The 21286-nt window shown below is 42.8% G+C and overlaps 1 protein-coding gene across 2 annotated transcripts in view; it reads left to right on the top strand.

Moving 5' to 3' along the window:
• The window catches only part of cers6 (ceramide synthase 6), a 215348-nt gene that overhangs the window by 644 nt on the left and 193418 nt on the right, over positions 1 to 21286 (top strand). The window lies entirely within an intron of this gene.

The following is a 21286-nucleotide window of genomic DNA, read 5'->3' as shown; positions in this document are numbered from 1 at the left end:
TACTACGACTGCATGGCTTTTGACACGCATCTGGAAAGTTACCAGATTCGTTATCATGTTGCGCCCGGAGCGCCATTCACAGATAACAATGCAATTTAACTGGCCTAATGCTTGCGGCTGTCACTAGGAGACCACCAGCTTGTTCGGTTTTCTGCCGTGACACTTAAATCTGCACTTTGAAAGCAAGAGCACACTTGAATATTCAACGTTTATTTGAGTGTACAGCATTTATTTTCTTTGTATGCTTACGGTGTGACGTCAGGTACCGTTCACGTGGAGTACAAATAAGCAGGAAGTGATCCTGTCATATAAGGCAATTATAGTGCCTTTAAATACTGTCTAGATATCCTTTACATTCACTTTTCTATCTATCTATCTATCTATCTATCTATCTATCTATCTATCTATCTATCTATCTATCATAAAGTGCCTTTCACTACCTATCTGTCTGTCTGTCTATCTGTCTGTGTATTATATAGTGCCTTCCACAATCTATCTATTAATGACATAGTGTCTTCTATCTATCTATCTATCTATCTATCTATCTATCTATCTATCTATCTATCTATCTATCTATCTATCTATCTATCTAGGTATTATATAGTGCCTTTCCACTATCTATCTATCTATCTATCTATCTATCTATCTATCTATCTATCTATCTATCTATCTATCTATCTATCATATAGTGCCTTTCACTACCTATCTGTCTGTCTGTCTGTCTATGTATTATATAGTGCCTTTCATATCTATCTATCTATTAATTACATAGTGCTATCTATCTATCTATCTATCTATCTATCTATCTATCTATCTATCTATCTATCTATCTATCTATCTATCTATCTATCATATAATGCCTTTCACTACCTATCTGTCTGTCTATCTGTCTATGAATTATATAGTGCCTTTCCACTATCTATATTAATTACATAGTGCTATCTATCTATCTATCTATCTATCTATCTATCTATCTATCTATCTATCTATCTATCTATCTATCTATCTATCTATCTATCTATCTATCTATCTATCATATAGTGCCTTTCACTACCTATCTGTCTATCTGTCTATGAATTATATTGTGCCTTTCACTATCAATCTATTAATTACATAGTGCTTTCTATTTAACTATCTATTATATAGTGCCTTTCACTACCTACCTATCTGTCTGTCTGTCTGTCTATCTGTCTATGCATTATATAGTGCCTTTCATATCTATCTATCTATCTATCTATCTATCTATCTATCTATCTATCTATCTATCTATCTATCTATCTATCATATGGTGCCTTTCACTATGACATCATATTACATTTAAATCCTAACATTTCCTGCCAAGTTTTTTTCAAAGTAAATGTGTCCAGAAAGTGCATATTTGATTCAAAAGTTGAATGGTAGCTTGTTCAAATTGCATAATTGTATTAATTTAGCAATTTACAAGTGAATATTTATGTAGACACACACACACACACTCACATATACACACGTATATATATTTTTAGCTTAATGGGATATATCCTAGTGTTATGGGATGCTTTTGCCGTAAATGCCACATCAGTTTCTCAAACAGTGCGTGTCGGGTTCTTCAGCCACCCTTGGATAATTTATTCAGCCTATTTATAACTTCTTCAAGAGGGAGAATTTCTCCCAGTCTGCCTATTCTTTGCCTGTGCTTGTAACTCTTGATCCTGCTTTCTGGCGTAGCCGGCAGCCTAGTTTACTAAGTCCCTTAAGAATTCAGATGATCTACAGTGTGTCAAATTAGCGCTCGTCTATCCTTCCCTGATTGTTGCTGCAGAATACGCGTATGGAGGTGGCATCCTGCACTGTGCTGTTTACTGGTGTTACATTAAACATGTCCTGTTATATTAACACCTGACAGCAGTTACTGATCACTAACTGTGGCCTGGTCACCCATCCAGGGCTGACATCTTCCCTGTTCCTGGGGCTGCCAAGATAGGCGTCTGCTTCCCAAGGCCTTGAACAGGCTGGATGAATGGCGGCATGTATTTTTGTGTGTAGGGTAATGAATAAAGGATGGGTAAAAAATCAAAATGCTAGAAACATTGTAACTGTGGGTTATACAGACACTGCAGTAGTCAGAATGTTTCGTTTATGTAATCCCATTGTAATGAGCACCATAGCTGGCCATTACCATGAAACATGAGGTATCTTTAAACTTTTGCTAAATGGTCCAATGCCTTAGCCTCTAGGTGGGTGCTCATTTCTCATTTTTTTCAGATGCTTCCATGCATTTCATATTTTTATGAGTAAACTCCAATGCCTGTCTTAAAACATTCAAATGTTTTCTGTCAGATGTCACATGAAGACGTGCGTTAACATGTTTTGAATTAGAGGTAGTGGTAGTTTTAATTTTTAGATCATTACCATTTAAGAAGAATAACTTAAGAAGCATGCGCTACAAGTATGCTCATTGACCCCTTTAATTCTGTCTACTGCTTCCAACGAGGACTTCCTGAATCCCACTGACACATCTTCCTTAGAGGAAGCAGAGCCAGGGGCTACTTGGAGGGGCACTCACCCATCACTGGAGTTGAGGGTCGCTGTGGCAGTTCCAAACAATGTGGTTGGCAAGGCTCTGGGGTGGATGATATTCATGCCGAGTTCCGGACGGTTATGGATGTTCTTGGGCTCTCTTGGTTGACACGTCTTTTCAGCTTTGTGTGAAAGTGTGGAACAGTGCCATGGGATTGGCACATGTCTTAGAAACTCATTTTTATGGAGGGGTACTAGAGGGTGTTCTCCAGCATTACAGGGGGAAATCGCACTTCTCTACCTCCCTGTAAAGGTCTGTGCTGGGGTGCTAGCAAGGAGGGTCCGTCTGATAGTTGAATCTCAGATTCAGGAGGAACAATGCGGATTTTCTCTCAGTTATTGAACACTGGACCAGTTTGTTACCCTCACGAGAATTCTGAGGGGTTCAATGGAGTATTCCCTAACCAGTCTATGTGTGTTTTGTGGATTTGGGCAAGGCATACGACCATGTCCCTCAAGGTGTCCTGTCTGGGGGGGGTGGGTTGCTTTGAGAATATGGGGTACTGTTGTGACAGGTTGTTCAGGCCCCATGCAACTGGATTAAGAGCTTGATTTGCATTGCAGTAAGTTAGACTTATTCCTAGTGGGACTCTGACGGGACTGCCATTTGTGACCTATCCTGTTCATAATTTTTATGGACAGAATTTCTAGGCGCATTAAAGGGTTAGAGGAGGTCCTATTCAGTAATCTCAGGATTGCATCACAGCTTTTTGAAGATGACGTGGTCTTGTTGGACTCATTGTATGGTAACCTCAGTTGTGCACTGGGTGAGGATCAGGACTTCTTGAGCGTGAGGTCATGGCTGGAGTACCCTCTTCAGTTTGGGGAGGAAGTGCTACCTCAAGCTGAGGAGTTTAAGGATCTTGGGGCCTTGGAAATGAGTGAAGGGAAAAAAGCAGCCGAGAGGTTGACAGGCAGATCATATCAGAGTTGTACCGGTCAGTCGTGGTGAAGACAGACCTGAGCTGAAAGGCAAAGCTGTTGATTTACCGGTTGATGTACATTCCTATCCTCACATATGGCCACAAGCTTTGAGTAGTGCCTGAAAGATCGAGATTGCAGATCCAAGCAACAGGGCATCTGGTCTCAGCCTTAGAGACAGGGTGAGGAGAGCAGATGTTAGGGAAGAGCCCAACATACTGTAGAACCCTTCACAGTTAAAGCCATTTGGGCATCTGTTAGGATACTTCCTGTACGCCTCCCTGCGGAGATGATTTGGGCATGCCCACCCAGAAGGAGACCCAGGGGGGTGCATACCCAAGACATGGTGGAGAGATTATGTCTCCCAGCCGGCCTGGGAATGTCTTGCTATGCCTCTGGAGGAGTTGGAGGAGGTGGCGGGGAAAAGCGACTTAGACTTCTGCCTCGGGTCCCGGATACGGGTATGTGGTAGAAAATGGATGGATGGCGTGATATCGCTTCAACGTCTTTCAACCCTCACCCCTCTAAATCTTCATCTATTGTGTCTCTCCACCTTCTCTTTGGCCTTCCTCGTCTCTCTGTTTATGTGCCCATAGCCAACGTTCTTCTGGCCACATCTGTCACCTCCATTCTTGCCACACGTCCTAATCAGCAAAGTCTTGATTCTTACTAACCTTTGGAGATTTCCCTAACATGATATATTCATTTCTTCAACTTATCTCGTCTTATGAACCCTGCAGACCGCCGTTTCATCCTCATTTTGACAACGTCAGGTCTTGATCCGGACTTTTGTCAGTGCCACCGTTTCTAAGCCGTACATCATAGCGAGACTCACGTCTGTGACATGCATCTCTCTCTTAACCTTCACAGGATGCTTCTGTCACAAAGCCGTCCTGTCATTTTTTCACCAGTTTTGTTCACCCTTGTATCGTTTTTTAAAGTCCCCTATCATAGTCTTCATCACTTTGTACCACAGATCCCAATCTGTTTTAATACTAAGGAAAGTAAAAGTGCACTTACTGTTCCAAAAGCTTAAACTGACTCATTTCAGTGCTATATAACCCAAAATACTTTTAGCTTTTTAGATGTTTCTGTAAGCTGCCTGCGTGTGGGCAATGACAAATCCATTGGGAGTTTCTTAGAATGTATATAACAATAGCAAAATTGTTAACCATTGTAACTGAATTGGCATTTCAGAGAAGTAAAGTAGTTACAGGGAGTGTTTATGAAGATGGCCCATCTCCTTGGGAGTTTTCATATTTTATTCTTACACAACATTGAATCACTGCGGACTGAATTTGGCTTTTTTGATAGTGAACAGCATAAAAAGACCCATTCAAGTCAACGTGAAAACAGATCTCTGGAAAGTGGGCTCAATTGATTACAAATGTAAAGCACAAAATCATAGATTGTGTAGGTATTGTACTCAAAAAAATTAAAGGAACACTTTATAATCCGAGTATAGCATCAAGTCAATGAAACCTCTGATCTATTGATCTGGTCAGTTAAGTAGCAGAGGGGCTTGTTAATCAGTTTCAGCTGCTTTGGTGTTCATGAAATTAACAACAGGTGCACTAGAGGGGCAACAATGAGACGACCCCCAAAACAAGAATTTTTTCCCTCTAATCTTTTCTGACTGTTTCTTCACTCGTTTTGCATTTGGCTACGGTCAGTGTCACTACTGGTAGCATGAGGCCATACCTGGACCCTACAGAGCAGGTACAGGTAGTCCAACTTCCCCAGGATGGCACATCGATACATGCCATTTCCAGAAGGTTTTCTGTGTCCCCCAGCACAGTCTCAAGGGCATGGAGGAGACTCCAGGAGACAGGCATTTACTCTAGGAGAGCTGGACAGGGCCGTATAAGGTCCTTAACCCATCAGCAGGACTTGTGTCTGTTCCTTTGGACAAGGAGGAACAGGATGAGCACTGCCAGAGCCTACAAAATGACCTCCAGCGGGTTACTGGTGTGAATGTCTCTGTCCAAACAATCAGAAACAGACTTCATGACGTCCTCCAGTGGGCCCTGTGCTCACTGCCTGGCTGGCACTCTGGAGCTCGATTGGCATTTGCCATAGAATACCAGAATTGGCAGGTCCACCACTGGTGCCCTGTGCTTTTCACAGATGAGAGCAGGTTCACCCTGAGCACATGTGACAGACATGAAAGGGTCTGGAGAAGCCATGAAGAACGTTATGCTGCCTGTAACATCGTTCAGCATGACTGGTTTGGTGGTGGGTCAGTGACAGTCTGGGGAGGCACATCCATGGAGGGATGCACAGATCTCTACAGACTAGACAACGGCACCTTGACTGCCATTAATTGTCAGGATGAAATCCTTCGACCCATTGTCAGACCCTATGTTGATGCAGTGGGTCCTGGGTTCCTTCTGGTGCATGACAATGCCTGGGCTCATGTGGCGAGAGTATACAGGCAGTTCCTGGAGGATGAAGGAATTGATACCATTGACTGGCCTCAATCCAATAGAAAACCTCTGGGTGGGACATTTTGTTCCGGTCCATCTGACGCTGCCAGGTTGTACCTCAGACTGTCCAGGAGCTCAGTGATGCCCTGGTCCAGATCTTGAAGGAGATCCCCCAGGACACCATCCATCATCTCATTAGGACGTTGTCAGGCATACATAGAAGCAAGTGGGGCCATACAAACTACAGAGTACGATTTGGAGTTGCTGCAATGAATTTTCGGTAAAATGGACTCACCTGCCTGCCGCATCATTTTTTCACTTTGATTTTCAGGGTGTCTTTGAATTCAGCCCTCTGTAGGTTGATCATTTTCATTTCCATCAAATGATGTGACATCCTTTTGTTCCTAACACATTACCAGTCCATATCAGTAGAGGTAGCCAGCAGGATTTTTTTTCCCATTGAGATCTGATGTGTTTTCAAAGTGTGCCTTTGACCCCCAGTCAAGCTAGTCTGTGTGCACAGGTCACTTTCTCTGTCAGCTTTGCACATCCTCAGTCTGCCATTTTTCTCCGTTCTTCCTTCTTGAACTGCTCATGCTCTGTCAGGTGCCCCGGAGATCCCGAGTGAACAGTTTTTTTCAAGTCCAGCCACAAATTCTCCAATGGATTAAAATCTGGGCTGTGACTTGGCCACTCCAGTGCATTCATATTGTTGGTATGAAGCCATTCCTGTGTGGCTTTGGCTTTATACTTGGGCTTGTTGCCTTGCAGGAGAACAAATCTTCTCCCAAGGTGCCAGTTGTTTGTAGACCATATCAGATTTTCCCATGTTTTGCTGCCCTCATTTTATTCTCACAGGCCTTCCAGGGCCTGCTGCAGAGAAGCATCCCCACCGCCTGATGTTGACACCACCATACTTCACAGTGAGGTTACTGTATTTTTTTGATAATGTGTAGTGTTCAGACATGGCTTTTAGTGTGATGGCCATAAAGGTCAATTTTGGTCTCATCAGACCATGCAACTTTGTTCCAGATGCCTCTTAGTCTCCCAAACTGTAGCGAAAAATGGTGTTTGATTTGTTTCTTAGCCTCTCTCCCATGACGCTGCAACTGGTGTAGCACTTGGGCAACACATGTCCTCTTCACAGTCTCTTCAGGCTCAGTCACTGTAGCTTGTAAATCCTTAGTGGCCTCCCTGTCTACTCTCCTTGGACAATCACTCAGCTTTAGTGGATTTTTTGTATGACGCTATAGCCTCACCGGGACGCTAACACAGTATAGTGCAGACAGATACTGGACAGCAAGATTCTCATTAAGCATTCTGCACGAAACGCAATGAGCAATATGTTGGTGAGAGAAAAAAAAAAAAGAATACTTAATAAGGTTTTTGGACTTACCGGCAGGTTGTTTCTTTTGTTTTTTTTTTTGTTTTTTTTATTCAGATGTTCCACCATTTGTTTCAGGTATAAGCCTTGTGTGTAATATCCCACATTTACTGGGCCGGTGTTTTAAAGGTGGCGCCGAAGATAAGCGCAGCCATGGATGCCTGGGAAAGTTGAAAGATGGCTATAGGGGAGTCCAGTGTGGATTAATAGTGTAGGTGTACTGTAACGTTTCTGTGTGTGTCTTAGTAACCTCCAGGTTAGGTATAAATATTTATTAAAAGTTTTGTTATTTAGTGTTTAATTATGTGCATTTTGCTGTCGGATACTTTGAGTTTTGCTTGAGTTGTATGATTCCCCGGCAAGCCTGAAATGGTATCTCCCCATGTTTATGCAAGCTGACCAGGGGAACTGAGAAGTCTTTATAAGTACAGTTGTGGCAGCAAGAGGGGGGACGATCGTTCTGAGAGATTTGAGAAGGGTTAGGTTGTGCGAGGTATGCCAGGCTAAGAGGCGCCTGGTGGCTGAGCTATTGGTTCATGTTAACGAGCGGCTTAGGCGCTTGACAACCAAAAACAGCTTCTGAGATTTTTTTTTGAGGAGTTGCATTTAGGACTTGGGCTGAAACAGAATGCAGTTTTGCTTTATTTTAAGGCTACTGATACACTTACATGAACTAAAAAAGTGACTGTGAATATATCAGGGTGTGACGGGCGGCCGGGTCCCATGCCCGGCTGGGACACCCCTGCTGCATATGTTCCGGGGGGAACAACCATGGGCAACTCAGTACCTCCCCCGGGACACTTGGTGGCAGCCTCCCTGGCCAATGGTGATTCCCCAACTTCCACAGAGAGTCCTCCACAGCCTGGTTGGGAGCTGGGGTGGCCGCTAGGGGGTGCTGTCTGGATTCAACAGCCCGGCTGGACGAGTCTTCAGCCCCACTCAGGTGGGCTATAAAAGGGGCCAACCACCACCACTCCACAGCCAGAATCGGGAGGAAGAGGACGAGGTTGCCTGGGAGGAGTGGTGGTGCCAAGGTGGAGAGTTGTGTGTTGGTCAGTGTTCAGTGCTTTGGGACTGTGTTGTGGATGGGGGGTTCACGGGGAAGATGTGCCTGCCATCTGAAGAAAGATAAAAGCCTTTGTGATTTTACACATGCCTCTGAGTCAGTCTGTGCCGAGTCGGGCTCTATATAGCGCCTTATTACAAGGGTAAGAGCCTCTGTGTTTCACATATTCTTTCTTCTTTTTTTCTTTGCATTTTCATAATTAGATTTGTTTTGTCACAGGATTATATATTGTATATACTTGCGGATAAGTTTTCCCGTGGATAATTCAGGGCTTGATTTTACCGTATAATTTCCTGTATTTTATAATGTCAGTCTGTAGAAAGTATACCCCCGGACACAGACAGACACCACAATGCCTTCCTCCAACACTCTTTTCTCTTTCTCTTTCTCTTTCCAACCTCCTCTCCCCTCCTCACAAGCTTCGTCTCCTTCCTCCCAACTCTGGCTCAGCTTCTGGAGGGAGGCGGTCCCTTATATACCGACCCGGATGAGCTCCAGGTGCTCCTGGTGTGGTGGAAGTGTCGAGAGAGCTCCTGGAAGCACTCCGGGTGCCCCTGGGAATTCTTCCGGCAGCACTTCCTGGTGTGGTGGAAGTGCTGCCATCTAGGACCTCACAGCTGTCTGGGCGCCCCCTGGCGGTGGCCAAGTCCTCCGGTAGGGATGAGTGTCCCAGCTCTGGTCCAGTGACCCATAAGTAGCCCCAGGCGGCTGCCCCCTCGTGGCCCAGGGGAGGTATTGTCCATTACGGGGACCATCCAGGCATCCCGGCTGGGTAGGGTCCCCATCCATCTGGGACACGGTCGTATAAGTCGAATGTGGAAAACTCACACTCTTGGTCCAAGAGATTACGATATGCTAATGCCCATCTGAGAGAGTAACCACGGAGCACACTGCCTTCTTTTCTATGTATTGTGCCTACGTGAGCACACGGTAATACCCGAACTATTCCGAAGCGACGTTAGCACTGTTTTGTGATTTTTGTATCTCACACTCTCATACACCTTTATTGTAAGAGCATCCCTTATCTATGATGGAGCGTTCGATCAGAAGAAAATATGAAGCTGGTTTTAAATTAAACATCGTTGAAGTGGCGAAAGAAGTTGGTGAGTATGCAGCAGCAACAAAATTCAATGTGTTTGAGAATCTAATGTGAGATTGGAGGAGATACAAATAATAATAAAAATAAATAAGTGTCGTATTTTTGAACAGGCATATAAGTCAGGGTCTGATTTTATGATCGATTTTTTGGGTTTCAAGACCCGACTTATACACGAGTAAAGACGGTATTTTTTTTTTTTGTGTGACAATTTACATTAGCAACTGTTTTTTGTCTTTATTGTGAAATAATAATATTACCTTTTTTTTGAGCATCTGCCTCTCTACTATTAAGCCATCTGCTTTAGTAGACGGCTTGTGACATTTTGGCGCCCACTTCTTCCCATATAAGTGTTTTTGTGACCCACCTATGGGAGGGGGGTCCCCTCCTGCTTAATTGAGCACGGCCATTAGACCATGAGGGGGGTTGAGTGGCGACTCGCTGCGACCCACTACAAATATAAATAGCAACTAGTGGTTGAGAAACACTGCTCTAGTAAGATTTTCATACTCTTTCCATTTCTTAATAGTTGATTTAACTGGATATTCGGTGACGTGGATATTTTCTTGTCTCCGTTCCCTGACTTGTTCTTTTCAAATCCCCTTTTCACAGAGTTGCTAAGAGTGTTCTTTAGTCTTCATTGTTTCGTTTAGGCCACCATACTGACTTACCACAAGTTGACCCTTCCACATTCAGGTGCCTTTAGACGGGCAAAGAGATTAAAACCCAAGGCTGGGGATCTCCGTTGAGCGAATTCTGTGATTTCTGCAAGAAAATTGTTTTCACCAGTCATGAATACTTATGAGATCAGTCATTTTGTGTTCTGTTTTTGTAATTAATTTAGACCACTTGGCGGAGATCTGTTCTCACTTTGACATTAGAGAGTCTTTTTATGTTGATCAGTTGTCAAAAGAGCCGAGTGAACTGCACTGTGACTCAATGTCGTGTAACAAGAAAATGAGAAAACATCCACGTGGCTGAATCCTTTCAATCAACGCTGTATACTCATTAATGATGGCGCCAGAGAGTGACAACGTATTGCATGTTGATTAGCATTTACAAATCTGCAGTTCACCGTACTCTGTCCATGTGACAATAAGGACCCCATGAAGATATAAGGAGACCGACAAACAAGGGGAGACCACTGAGCCCATTAAGATCATTAGGTTTGTTAACACCCAAGACTACTGTATATTCACATTACCAGGCTGATGTGACTCAAATCCAGCTTTTTGTCTTAATGTGACACACATTTCTTTGTCGGATCTTTCCCAATCAGATTTGAGTCACTTTCACATGTGATCAGATACGTATTCGATTCATGGCCATGAGCTCATATGCATGAGCTGAGCACTGTGGTCATCAGGCAGAGCAGCAAAACAACAATGGAGGAAAGCTGCAGCTGTGAAAACGGTCACAGTCCCACCATTGCTGACTCTTTTCTCGTACCCACACATCTCTTGGGGCAGCAGTAGCATCGGCGTCTGTCGCTTTTTCACCTTGTCGACCTAATCGTGTACAGCTGACAAACCGTTTACTGTCCTCCACAGCTAAATGCGATGCGCACTCTAGCTACTAGCACGTCCGTTTTGTTGGTTTTAAGTCGTCTCACAGGTATGACGTGTTTTTTGTATTTGGTGACGCATGTGACTCGTCCACGAACGTATCAATGTGAGCATGCCCACTGCTTCAGATGTGTTCACAATACACTTAGATACGCGTCACTTGTACTTATAAATGTGAATCATCTGATCTGACCAAAAAATCGGAATTGAGTGATGCGGCTTATAGTGGGAACAAAGCTTTTTAGTTCATTCAGATTAGGAAGGTTTCCACTTCAAATCCATCCAACATGTTTCTCTATGTATGATGAAGTCCTTTCTGTCTTTAGTCTTCTGTCCACGATGGTCTCCTTGTATTCATGATTCACCACTGGATCAACTTTATCAGTGGATCATCTGGTGACCACACGGGTTTCTCTGCTCTAAGACTTAGCCTGTCATAGTAGGACATTCTTGACTCATTGTGTTAAATATTGGAATGTCCTTAATGAGCAACCTGACATTTACTGTATTTACAGTACATCCCAGCTCATTTCACTCATATCTGCCTAATTCCACTGGGGATTCTGCTAACACTCCCTAGTTTAGTATCATCTTCCCATTAAACTCACATAGTCGGCCTTGTGTAGCAGGGCGGTGCAGTGGGTAGCGTTGCCGTCTCACAGCTCCGGCTTGAATTTGGGTCTTTGTGGAGTTTGTATGTTCTCTCTTTCGCCGTTTCATATGTTTGGATGCTCTGATTTTCCGTTTACACCCTAAAAACATGAATATTAGTTTGACCAGCCCTGCAGATGATGGACTGATACTCCATCCAGAGTGGCCCCTGTAAGTTCTAAATGCCTTCCATTGTGCATACCTGTCTGTGAGACAGGCTATTAGTGTTAGCTTTGGTGATTTCGACTCATCCTCAGTTCCTCCTACTTGCGGTATTCCTCAGGGTTCGTTTCTTGGGCCACTCCTTTTTTCTCTGTATGTGCTTCCTTTAGGGCCCATTTTTAGGAGTTATGGCATCTCGTTTTACTGCTGTGCATATAATACACAGCTTTACTTACTTACTCTTTTTAAAACTTTTGTTAGACTGCCTCGAGGATGTTAAAACTTGGATGGCCTTAAACGTATTTAATTTTCAATGAGAATGAAGCTGTGGTCCCGAAGTTTGGGCCAAGTCTGATCAGTGGAGCCCCTCAAATGGACAGGTGCTCCCTGAAACCCACTGCAAAACATTTGGGTGCAATAATGGATAGTGATTTTAAATTAGATAAGCAGATAAGCTCGGTAATTAAAGCAAGTTTCTTTCAACTGAGGCTTTCATCTAAAGTTAAGCCCTTCGTATCATTTCACAATTTGGACAGAGTTAGATGTGCCTTTATTACATCCCGACTTGATTACTGTAATGCCCCTTATGTTGGTATCTGCCAGGCTTCTATCTCACGTTTACCGTTGGTCCAAAATGTGGCAGCTTGTCTTTTATCAGGAACACTCCAATGAGGACACATTTTCCCAGTGCTAGCCTCCCTGCACTGGCTCCCCGTTCATTTTAGGATTGATTTTAAGGTTTTATTGTTTGCTTATAAAATACTAAATGGCCTAGCTCCCCCTTACCTCTTCTACCTTTTACAATTAAATTGCCTTCCATGGCCTAGTCATTCTGGCCCCCTAATCATCCCCTCTCTCTGATTGGCTATCTCTCTCACCACTTCTCCACCTAATGGCTCATGTGTGGCGGGCATACTGATGCAAAAATGGCTGCCGTCGCATCATCTTGGTGGATGGTACACATTAGTGGTGGTTCGCTCAATATGAAAAGCGCTTTGAGTACTGAGAAAAATGGTATATAAATGTAAAGACTTAATATTATTTTTATTGTTGTTTCACATTCCTTCAAAGACAGTCAGGTCTACGGATCAGTTGCTTCTGGTGGTCCCTAAATCAAAAGTGCAGAGTAGGGGAGATTGTGCCTTTGCAGTTGTAACTCCCAGACTCCGGAATGAGAGACCACCTCATGTTAGGCTGGCCCTTACTTTGCTTATTTTTAAATCACTTCTTCTTAAGGCACATTTCTATTCCTTGGCTTTGAATTACTTATAAGAGCTATGTTTGTCAGTTTTATTGTCTTATTGCTTATTGTCTTTTGTACTGTATAATTCTTAATTACTAGGGGGCTCTGCCCCCTGCCCGCTTCGCTCACCAACCCCCGGGCAGGCGCTACACGCTAGCCACTTCGCGGATCTGCTGTTCGCGTATGGGGAAGCGAATGTACAATTTAAACAGATTGTTATTTTCATGGGAATTGTTACATATGCATAATAGAACTACAGTGATCCCCCGCCTGTCGCGGAACTTACGTTCCAGACCAACCTGCGATAGGTGAAAAACCGTGATATAGAAAGACTACATTTTACTTATAGTTTAAGCCTTAAAATACCCTCCCACATGCTTTAAACACATGTAAACTTATTAAAACACACTTTGGATACACATATGATACACGGAGGTCGGGCTAAAGATATGAGTAACATAACAATAATCATCATCAGTTTTACCTTCTCCTGTATGGTCAAGGTCTTCCTCTGGCGCTTAGGCTCACTGCTACCAGAAGGCTTACAAGATGCAGGACACTTGGGAGCCATCGTAAGGCTTAAAACAACTCACAAAAGTTTGCTCACAAAAATCGCACCACAAGTAAGATACGCGATACGCGATTCGTCGGGGACCCACGTTCGCTGTTCTTGCGAGATTACACCACGTTAGCAGAAGCTAATCAGAGCCCAAGAGAATAAAATCCGCTCTGATTGGTTGACTCTCCTCTTTCAGCCAATAACGGGCTTTGTAAGAAATCATCTGGGTGCTGTAACGCAAAATTCTTTGTCTGCTGAAAACCGTATGCTTTGTTATGAATTGGCTGCAAAGTACACTACAGGTAGGATGTACTTATTGAATTTTTCCGCGATATTGCAGGGGCGTGATAGCTGAACCGCGATAGAGCGGGGGATTACTGTAACTATTTTACATTACAGTGAGTAATTAACCATAGTAAAAAATGGTAAAACGTAATAAATTGAAAGAAAATTATGTTTCATGTTGCGTTAGTGGTATTCATTGCGTTATACGTTTTTGTTCTGTTTGGCTTTGAAATTAACACACAAAAATACTTTTAAACTTATACTTTTGGTGTAAAATTTCAGTTTGCCGGATTTTAGTTTTGAGTTTTTGTTAGGCATAATACATAAAAACAATTTTGACAAGATTGGGCCATTTAGCTCTACCTAAGGTGGCAACATTTATTTGGAGGATAGCAAAAGTGATAGAGCCCGGCCCTAAACGTACGTAGCTCCTCAGTATTATACAGCATGGTAAATAATTCTACATGTCAATGGTAATTTTTGTGAAGAAATCGTTTTGAGCATTGGTATCAAAGATTCCCCTTGACCTTCTTCCATCTGTGACTCTGTGTTCTTATTGGAGAGCTCATTTTAAAATAGCAGCTGGCATCCATTGTACTAATTCCCTTCATAATTTTAAATACATCCCTCCTATCACTTCTTGATCATGATTTGATTAAACTAAAAAGTTTGAAATCTGTCAATCTATACTCATAACTCATGTTCCATGTACCGTAATCGGTCCAGGATTTCCTCTAGTGCTGTAATATCTGTTTTGTAAAACTGCTAAAAGTACTTGAGATGAGGCATCCCACCTTAAGTAGGTGCTCTGCTAATCTGTACCCAACAACTTGTGGGCTGCATGGACCCCAGAATCCTTTTAGCCTTCTTAACCATTTAGGTAGGCTCTCTAGATGTGAACAGTCCACTATGACACATAAGTTATGCTCAGAAGTTTCGATTTCAAGTGTCATAATCTTCTACTGTATAATAAAACATTACTCTGTGAGTGTGTGTGTTTGTCCGGTCCCTCTAAGCAATCTGATTGGTCAGTTTGGCTTTGGTCTGATTGGTTAGTTTGGCTTTGGTGATGCAATCGATAGAGGAAGTGGCAGGCAGGAGAGGTGGAGACACCTGAGGAGGAGTCCAGATACAGGAGGCACGCTGAGAGTCGCCTTCAAAGACAGGAAGTATTCATTAAAATACGAGTGAATTTTTCTCAGCGGGTAATGGGGCTCCATCTTCCATTGATGGTAGTCAGAAAGCAGGCAGGAAGCAAGCAAGGTGCCTCAAAATGACAGGCTTTACAGGAACGTGATTGCGAGAGGGAGCACCAGGCAGGAGAGGTTCAGACTCATGTAAATTGCGAGGAAAGGCGTACGAGGAATACTGAAAGCACATCTAGAGCAAAAGATAAAAACATTTTTTAAATGTATCGTGTTACTTGTCTTACCTTACTTCCTGCGTGTTCTTCTTTAAATATTTTGTATTAGTTTCTATCTGCCATTATATCTGCCCAAGTATAAATTCATTCCATAATGACCGTATTGACTGTGAGGTATGTGCCATTCCACTTAGTTTAGCGTCATCGGCAAATTTCCCAGTTAGCAAAAGTGTATAAGAATACAAATGTACAAGAGACGCTTCATGTTTGTTTTCCATGGCTACGGGCACTCAAGAAGCAGGCCTGTAATTGCTGTTAGTAACAGCAATAAATCAGGAACTGACACACCATATAATTAAAAGAAAATTCTGTAGAAGCTACCAAAACATGTCAAAGGGTAACAATTGTAAAATGAATTTTCAGTTTCATTAAGACCGCATCTGAAGGAGGCCGCCCATCTAGCACGATTACGTCCCTCATGCCCATTTTGTCTGCTTTAGTCTTTGCCTTTGTTGACCGGAATCACTTTAAGCAGGTTCAGAATTGTATAAAAAGCCGTATGGCGTGTATGTAATGCTTTAGTGAAGTTGTCTTCTTTTTTATTCAATAGAGAATAGTGTCTGTAAGCAAATGAGCAAAAAGTACCATCATGGTGGGTTTTGGCATCAGTTGTTCATTGTAACTATGGGCCTGTAAGCTTGCTGTGCATCACCTGTAAATTAAAGAAAGGAATTAAAAGAATGCGAGTTTTAGTGAACAGTCAGCAAGGGTTCTGATGGAGGAGCTCATGTTTAACTAATGTGCAGGCAGGAATTCTAGGAGGACTCAACAAAAACATACGGTAAGAGTGGTGCACGTGATATTATTTATCTCGATTATCTTAAGGTATTGGACATGTGCAGAGGAGAGATGATGGGTATATTAGGAAAAGAATGGTAAGGATGGAGCTGCCAGGCAAGAGGAAGGCCTAAGAGGAGGTTTATGGATGTGGTGAGAGAGAACATGCAGGTGGTGGGAGTAACAGAACAAGATGACGAGGACAGAAAGATATGGAAGAAGATGATCTGCTGTGGCGACCCCTAACGGGAGCAGCCGAAATAAGAAGATTTGATTAGATCCTACTTGTGGGGTTTGGACTCAAACTTAAAGAAGTTAGAGCTTAGGGTGTAGTATTGTCTTCTTCTTCTTTATCTTTTCCCACTTCTACGTAGGGTTGACCAATCTTCTCCATACAGCTCAGTCCTGCACCTCTTCCCCATTCAGGTCCTTTTCCTTCCTTAAAGGCGGTGTGTATAAATGGGTACAACATTGTCTCAGTCACAGAAAGCAGAGGGTTAGGGTGTGAGGAACCTTATGAGAATGAGGTGATGTTAAAAGTGGGGTCCCTCAGGGGTCAGTGCTGAATCCACTGCAATATCTTATATATAAATGTCTATGCGTGGAAGTGCATGTGTGTCTGTCTGTCCGGCCTGGAAGTGCAAAGCTACAGCATGAAGTTCAAAGAGCCGGCAAGGCGGCCCCAAGTTAACGAGTCGGAAGAAGAAAGAAGTGCGAGGCTACAGCATGAAGCTGAAAGAAAGCAACTCCATCACCAAAGTGAAACCGCAGAGGAAAGACAAACGAGAGAGAAACTCACTTAGCGGCTGATAGACAAGGGGGGCGAGCAGGTCCGCAAAATGAAAACTGCCGACTCTGCATTTCAAATATTTTCTAATGATTTCAGTAATTTCTAGGAGCCCGGGCTTTTTACAGCACAGGTTTACACAGCCAGTTTAATATATTAAAGGATCTGAATAGAAATATAAATAAACAAACTGTTGAAGTTTGCAGATAATACCAAGCCAAGAAGATAATCTGGAATCAGTCAAATTGTGACCGAGGGTCTTGGACACCATGCAGGCTTCGGCAAATTTGTGGCAGAAGAAATTTAACGTGAGCAAATACAGTATGAAGTATTACACTTTGGAAATGAAAATGTTAGGTTGGAATACACAATGCGAGGTCTAAACCTTGAAATACCTCTCATGACAAGGACCTTGGAGTCACAGTGGACTGGTCACTATCGACATCTAGACAGTGGATAGAAACACACATTAGCCAATGAAGAAGCTGCTCCTGGGCTTAAATCCTGATCAGTTCTTTCATTCAAATTCTTATTTGTGTTTGAGTTTTGTTCCTGAGAGGTCATTTATTTAACAACATTTTAGTGAAAATGCATGCGTTTTGGACGACTGGATGACTTGACATGTGTTACATGACGCAAGTAGTATGCCATGTTTTTCCTAGATGTTTTTGTCACTGATCTATCTATCTATCTATCTATCTATCTATCTATCTATCTATCTATCTATCTATCTATCTATCTATCTATCTATCTATCTATCTATCTATCTATCTATCTATCTATCTATCTATCTATCTATCTATCTATCTATCATATAGTGCCTTTCACATATCTATCTATCTATCTATCTATCTATCTATCTATCTATCTATCTATCTATCTATCTATCTATCTATCTATCTATCTATCTATCTATCTATCTATCATATAGTGCCTTTCACATATCTATCTATCTATCTATCTATCTATCTATCTATCTATCTATCTATCTATCTGTCTGTCTGTCTGTCTGTCTGTCTGTCTGTCTGTCTGTCTGTCTGTCTGTCTGTCTGTCTATCTATCTATCTATCTATCTGTCTATCTATTTGTCTGTCTGTCTGTCTGTCTGTCTGTCTGTCTGTCTGTCTGTCTATCTATCTATCCCCATTCAATGTGGCAGAGTGAAGGCCTGATCCTCATTTTATGTATCGATACTATAAAATGTTGACAGAAACCATAAATTGTAATTTCTGTGTGTTTGATAATTGTGCTCATGCAAAAATGCCTTTTTTCTGTCTCTTTTTAGCCTTTTTTTCTGTTTTATAAAGAATATGCTGATAACCAATCAACTTTTGTCTAAAAATGCCTGTTGGAGTAAAGACCCCCGCATGGGAACCATGGCTGCCCGTGCGCTGCTGCCTCTGTAGTGTGCTTCTGCTTCCATGTTAAATCAATGTGTGCTTTGATCATTTGTTTTATGCTTTTTAATATTGCAAGGCCAACTGAAACCATAATAATGAATCTCCATTTTTATTGTTCATATGGGAATGATGTTGAATATGGATGTCACTTTATTGTTTGGCAGTGAATTGACGCTCTGACTCGATATGCAATAACGGAGAGTGCTACAGAGGAGGATTTGAAATTTGCTTGTCAGCATGTGATTGTTTTCTTCTTCTTCTTGTATTTAAATGTTATTTCATTCTGTTTTTTTTCTTTGGCCAGTAGCTGTGCAGATGTGTGCCTGAGTGTAGAATGTCAGGTCCCAGCAGTGTCTCCTGGGCTCTGTGACCTTGACAGTGATTTGCTTCCAATGTTTACAGAAGGCAGAGGGCCTGCTAGTTGTGACTTTGCATTTCTGGTTAATTTCGCAATAGAATGAGCAATAAAGCAATGAGTCTCAGTTAGGATGCTTTGAGTTCTGTGGCTGTAATTCACCCATTTTTAAATTAAATGAAGATTCATGTTCTTCTATCCTACCGCCTACCCAAAGCCAGTCCCCATTGCCAGGGTCTAGTCTGTCTAGATAAAGAGATACAGAAGGGACAATGTAGATTCTGCCTTGGCTATGGGACAGCAGACCAGCTCTTCTCCCTGGCGCTGTTGCTGGAGGGTGCATGGTGGGAGTGTAATAACTAGGACTACATGTGTTTTAGATCCGGATAAAGAGTATGGATGTGTTGTGGGAGGTGCTGCACAAATATCAGAACATTGGAACAATGTGGATGAGAGCAGACCATTCAGCCCAGCAAAGCTCACCAGTCCTGTCCACTTAATTTTTCCAAAATTACATCAAGTCGAGTTTTGAAAGTCCCAAAAGTAGTCCACCACACTACATAGTCTCTTATTTCAAGTGTTTATGGTTCTCTGTGTAAAGAATGTTGGTGCAAATTTACCCCTAGCAAGTTTCCAACTGTGTCCCTGTGTTCTTGATGAACTCATTTTAAGCTCACTGTCTCGATCCACTGGACTAATTCCTTGATAATTTTAAACACTTCAGTCAGGTCTCATCTAAATCTTCTTTTCCTTAAACTGTAAAGGCTCAACTCTTTTAATCTTTCCCCCTAACTCATCCCCTGTAGCCCTGAATCAGCCTAGTCGCTCTTCTCTGGACCTTTTCTAGTGCTGCTATGTCCTTTGTGGCATATGTTCGGGTTGCCTCCACGCTGGAAGGGAGTGCAAGGTGGCTCTGGTGGGATCCAGAGTTGGGTGGGAGAAGATGAAGCTTGGCAGGAGGAGTGGAGGAAAAAGGAATAGAAAGAGAATGAAGAAGAGGAGTTTTGTGCTGTGCTTGATGACTGTGTTGTGCTTGTGGGAAACAGGGGGAAGGCGTTTCCCACGAGGAAAAATAAAAATAAAAATCCCGTGTGCTCGTACTTGTGCCTCCGGGTCTGTCTGTGTTGGGTTTGGGTGGCAGGAGCACCCTCTGCAGGTCACACCTTTTTGTAGCCTGGAGACCCAAACTGCACTCAGGACTCCAGATGAGGCCTCACCAGTGTGTTATAAAGCTTGAGCAGAACCTCCTGTGACTTGTACTCCACACATCAAGGCGCTATATAACCTGACATTCTGTTTAGCCTTCTTAATGGCTTCTGAACACTGTCTGGCAGTCGATAGCTTAGAGCCCACTACGACTCCTAAATCCTTCTCATGAGGTGTACTTTTGATTTTTCACTTTTCAATATGGAGTAACAGACCTGTTCTTGATTGCTGTTTGATGCAGTGAGAAGTGTGTCCGAATTCTTGGCATTATGGCGTTAAGTAGAATTCATTCAGTGTGGGGTGTCGGACTCCATCAAGGCTGAGTGTTGTCACCGCTCCTGTTTGTGGTTTTCCTGGACATCAAAACACAGCTGAGGACGTGAGGGTGTCCAGTTGGGGAGGCTCAGAGTAACATTGTTGCTCTCTGCAGTTGATGTTGGCGTCTCTGCTTCATCTGACTGTGGCCTTCAGCACGCACTCCATTAATTTGCTGCCGAGTAGAAGAAGCAGGGATGAGGATCAGCACCTCCAAGTCTGAAGTCGGGGTTCTGTTTTGGAAAAGATAGATAGATAGATAGATAGATAGATAGATAGATAGATAGATAGATAGATAGATAGATAGATAGATAGATAGATAGATAGATAGATAGATAGATAGATAGATAGATAGATAGATAGATAGATACTTTATTAATCCCAAGGGGAAATTCACATAGTCAAAAGAGTGGATTGCTCTCTCCAGGAGGGGGCTATTGTGCCCTTATTGGAGAAGTTCAAGTACCTTGGGGGTCTTGTTCACAAGTGGCAGGTAATGGGAACGTGAAATCGACGAAAGTGGCTGTGGGTGCTGTACTGGTCCACGATGGTAAAACTGGAGCTGAATCTAAATTTCGATTTACTAGTTGATCTGCATCCGTTATCTTGCCGGTGATCATGAATTGTGGGTAATGAGAGAAAGTATGAGATTGAAAGTACAAGCATCAGAAATGGTCTCTGCAGGGTGGCTGGGCTGACACTCCGTGATTGGTTGAGAAGATGAGTGATTGAGGAGAGCCTCAGAGTGGAGCCAGTTGAGATGGTTCGGTCATGTCGCAAGAATGTCTCTCCGGTTGGCTCCACCTGGAACTGATCTATAAACGTCCCTCAGGGTGGAGACCTAGCAGCAGCTCCAGGGCACACTGGAGGGATTACGTCTCTCGGCTACCTTAGGAATGCCTGGGAATTCCCCACAAAGAAGTAGCTGGAGTCAGGGAAGTCTGGGCTGATCTGCTTGGCCTGCTACCACTTGCAAACCTAACGAGTCAAAGGAGATCCAGATAATGAGATGAGACATCTGCCCAACTCAGAATAAGCACCAAGAAACATCCCAAAATAAACAGAAAAAGTGTGTTTTTTTCTGCTTCCAACAAAGAGGAGGGATG

Source organism: Erpetoichthys calabaricus, chromosome 8 (assembly GCF_900747795.2).
Source record: "Erpetoichthys calabaricus chromosome 8, fErpCal1.3, whole genome shotgun sequence".
Taxonomy (NCBI): domain Eukaryota; kingdom Metazoa; phylum Chordata; class Cladistia; order Polypteriformes; family Polypteridae; genus Erpetoichthys; species Erpetoichthys calabaricus.
The sequence above is the reverse complement of the archived record's forward strand: the minus strand, read 5'-3'. Positions and strand labels throughout refer to the sequence as shown.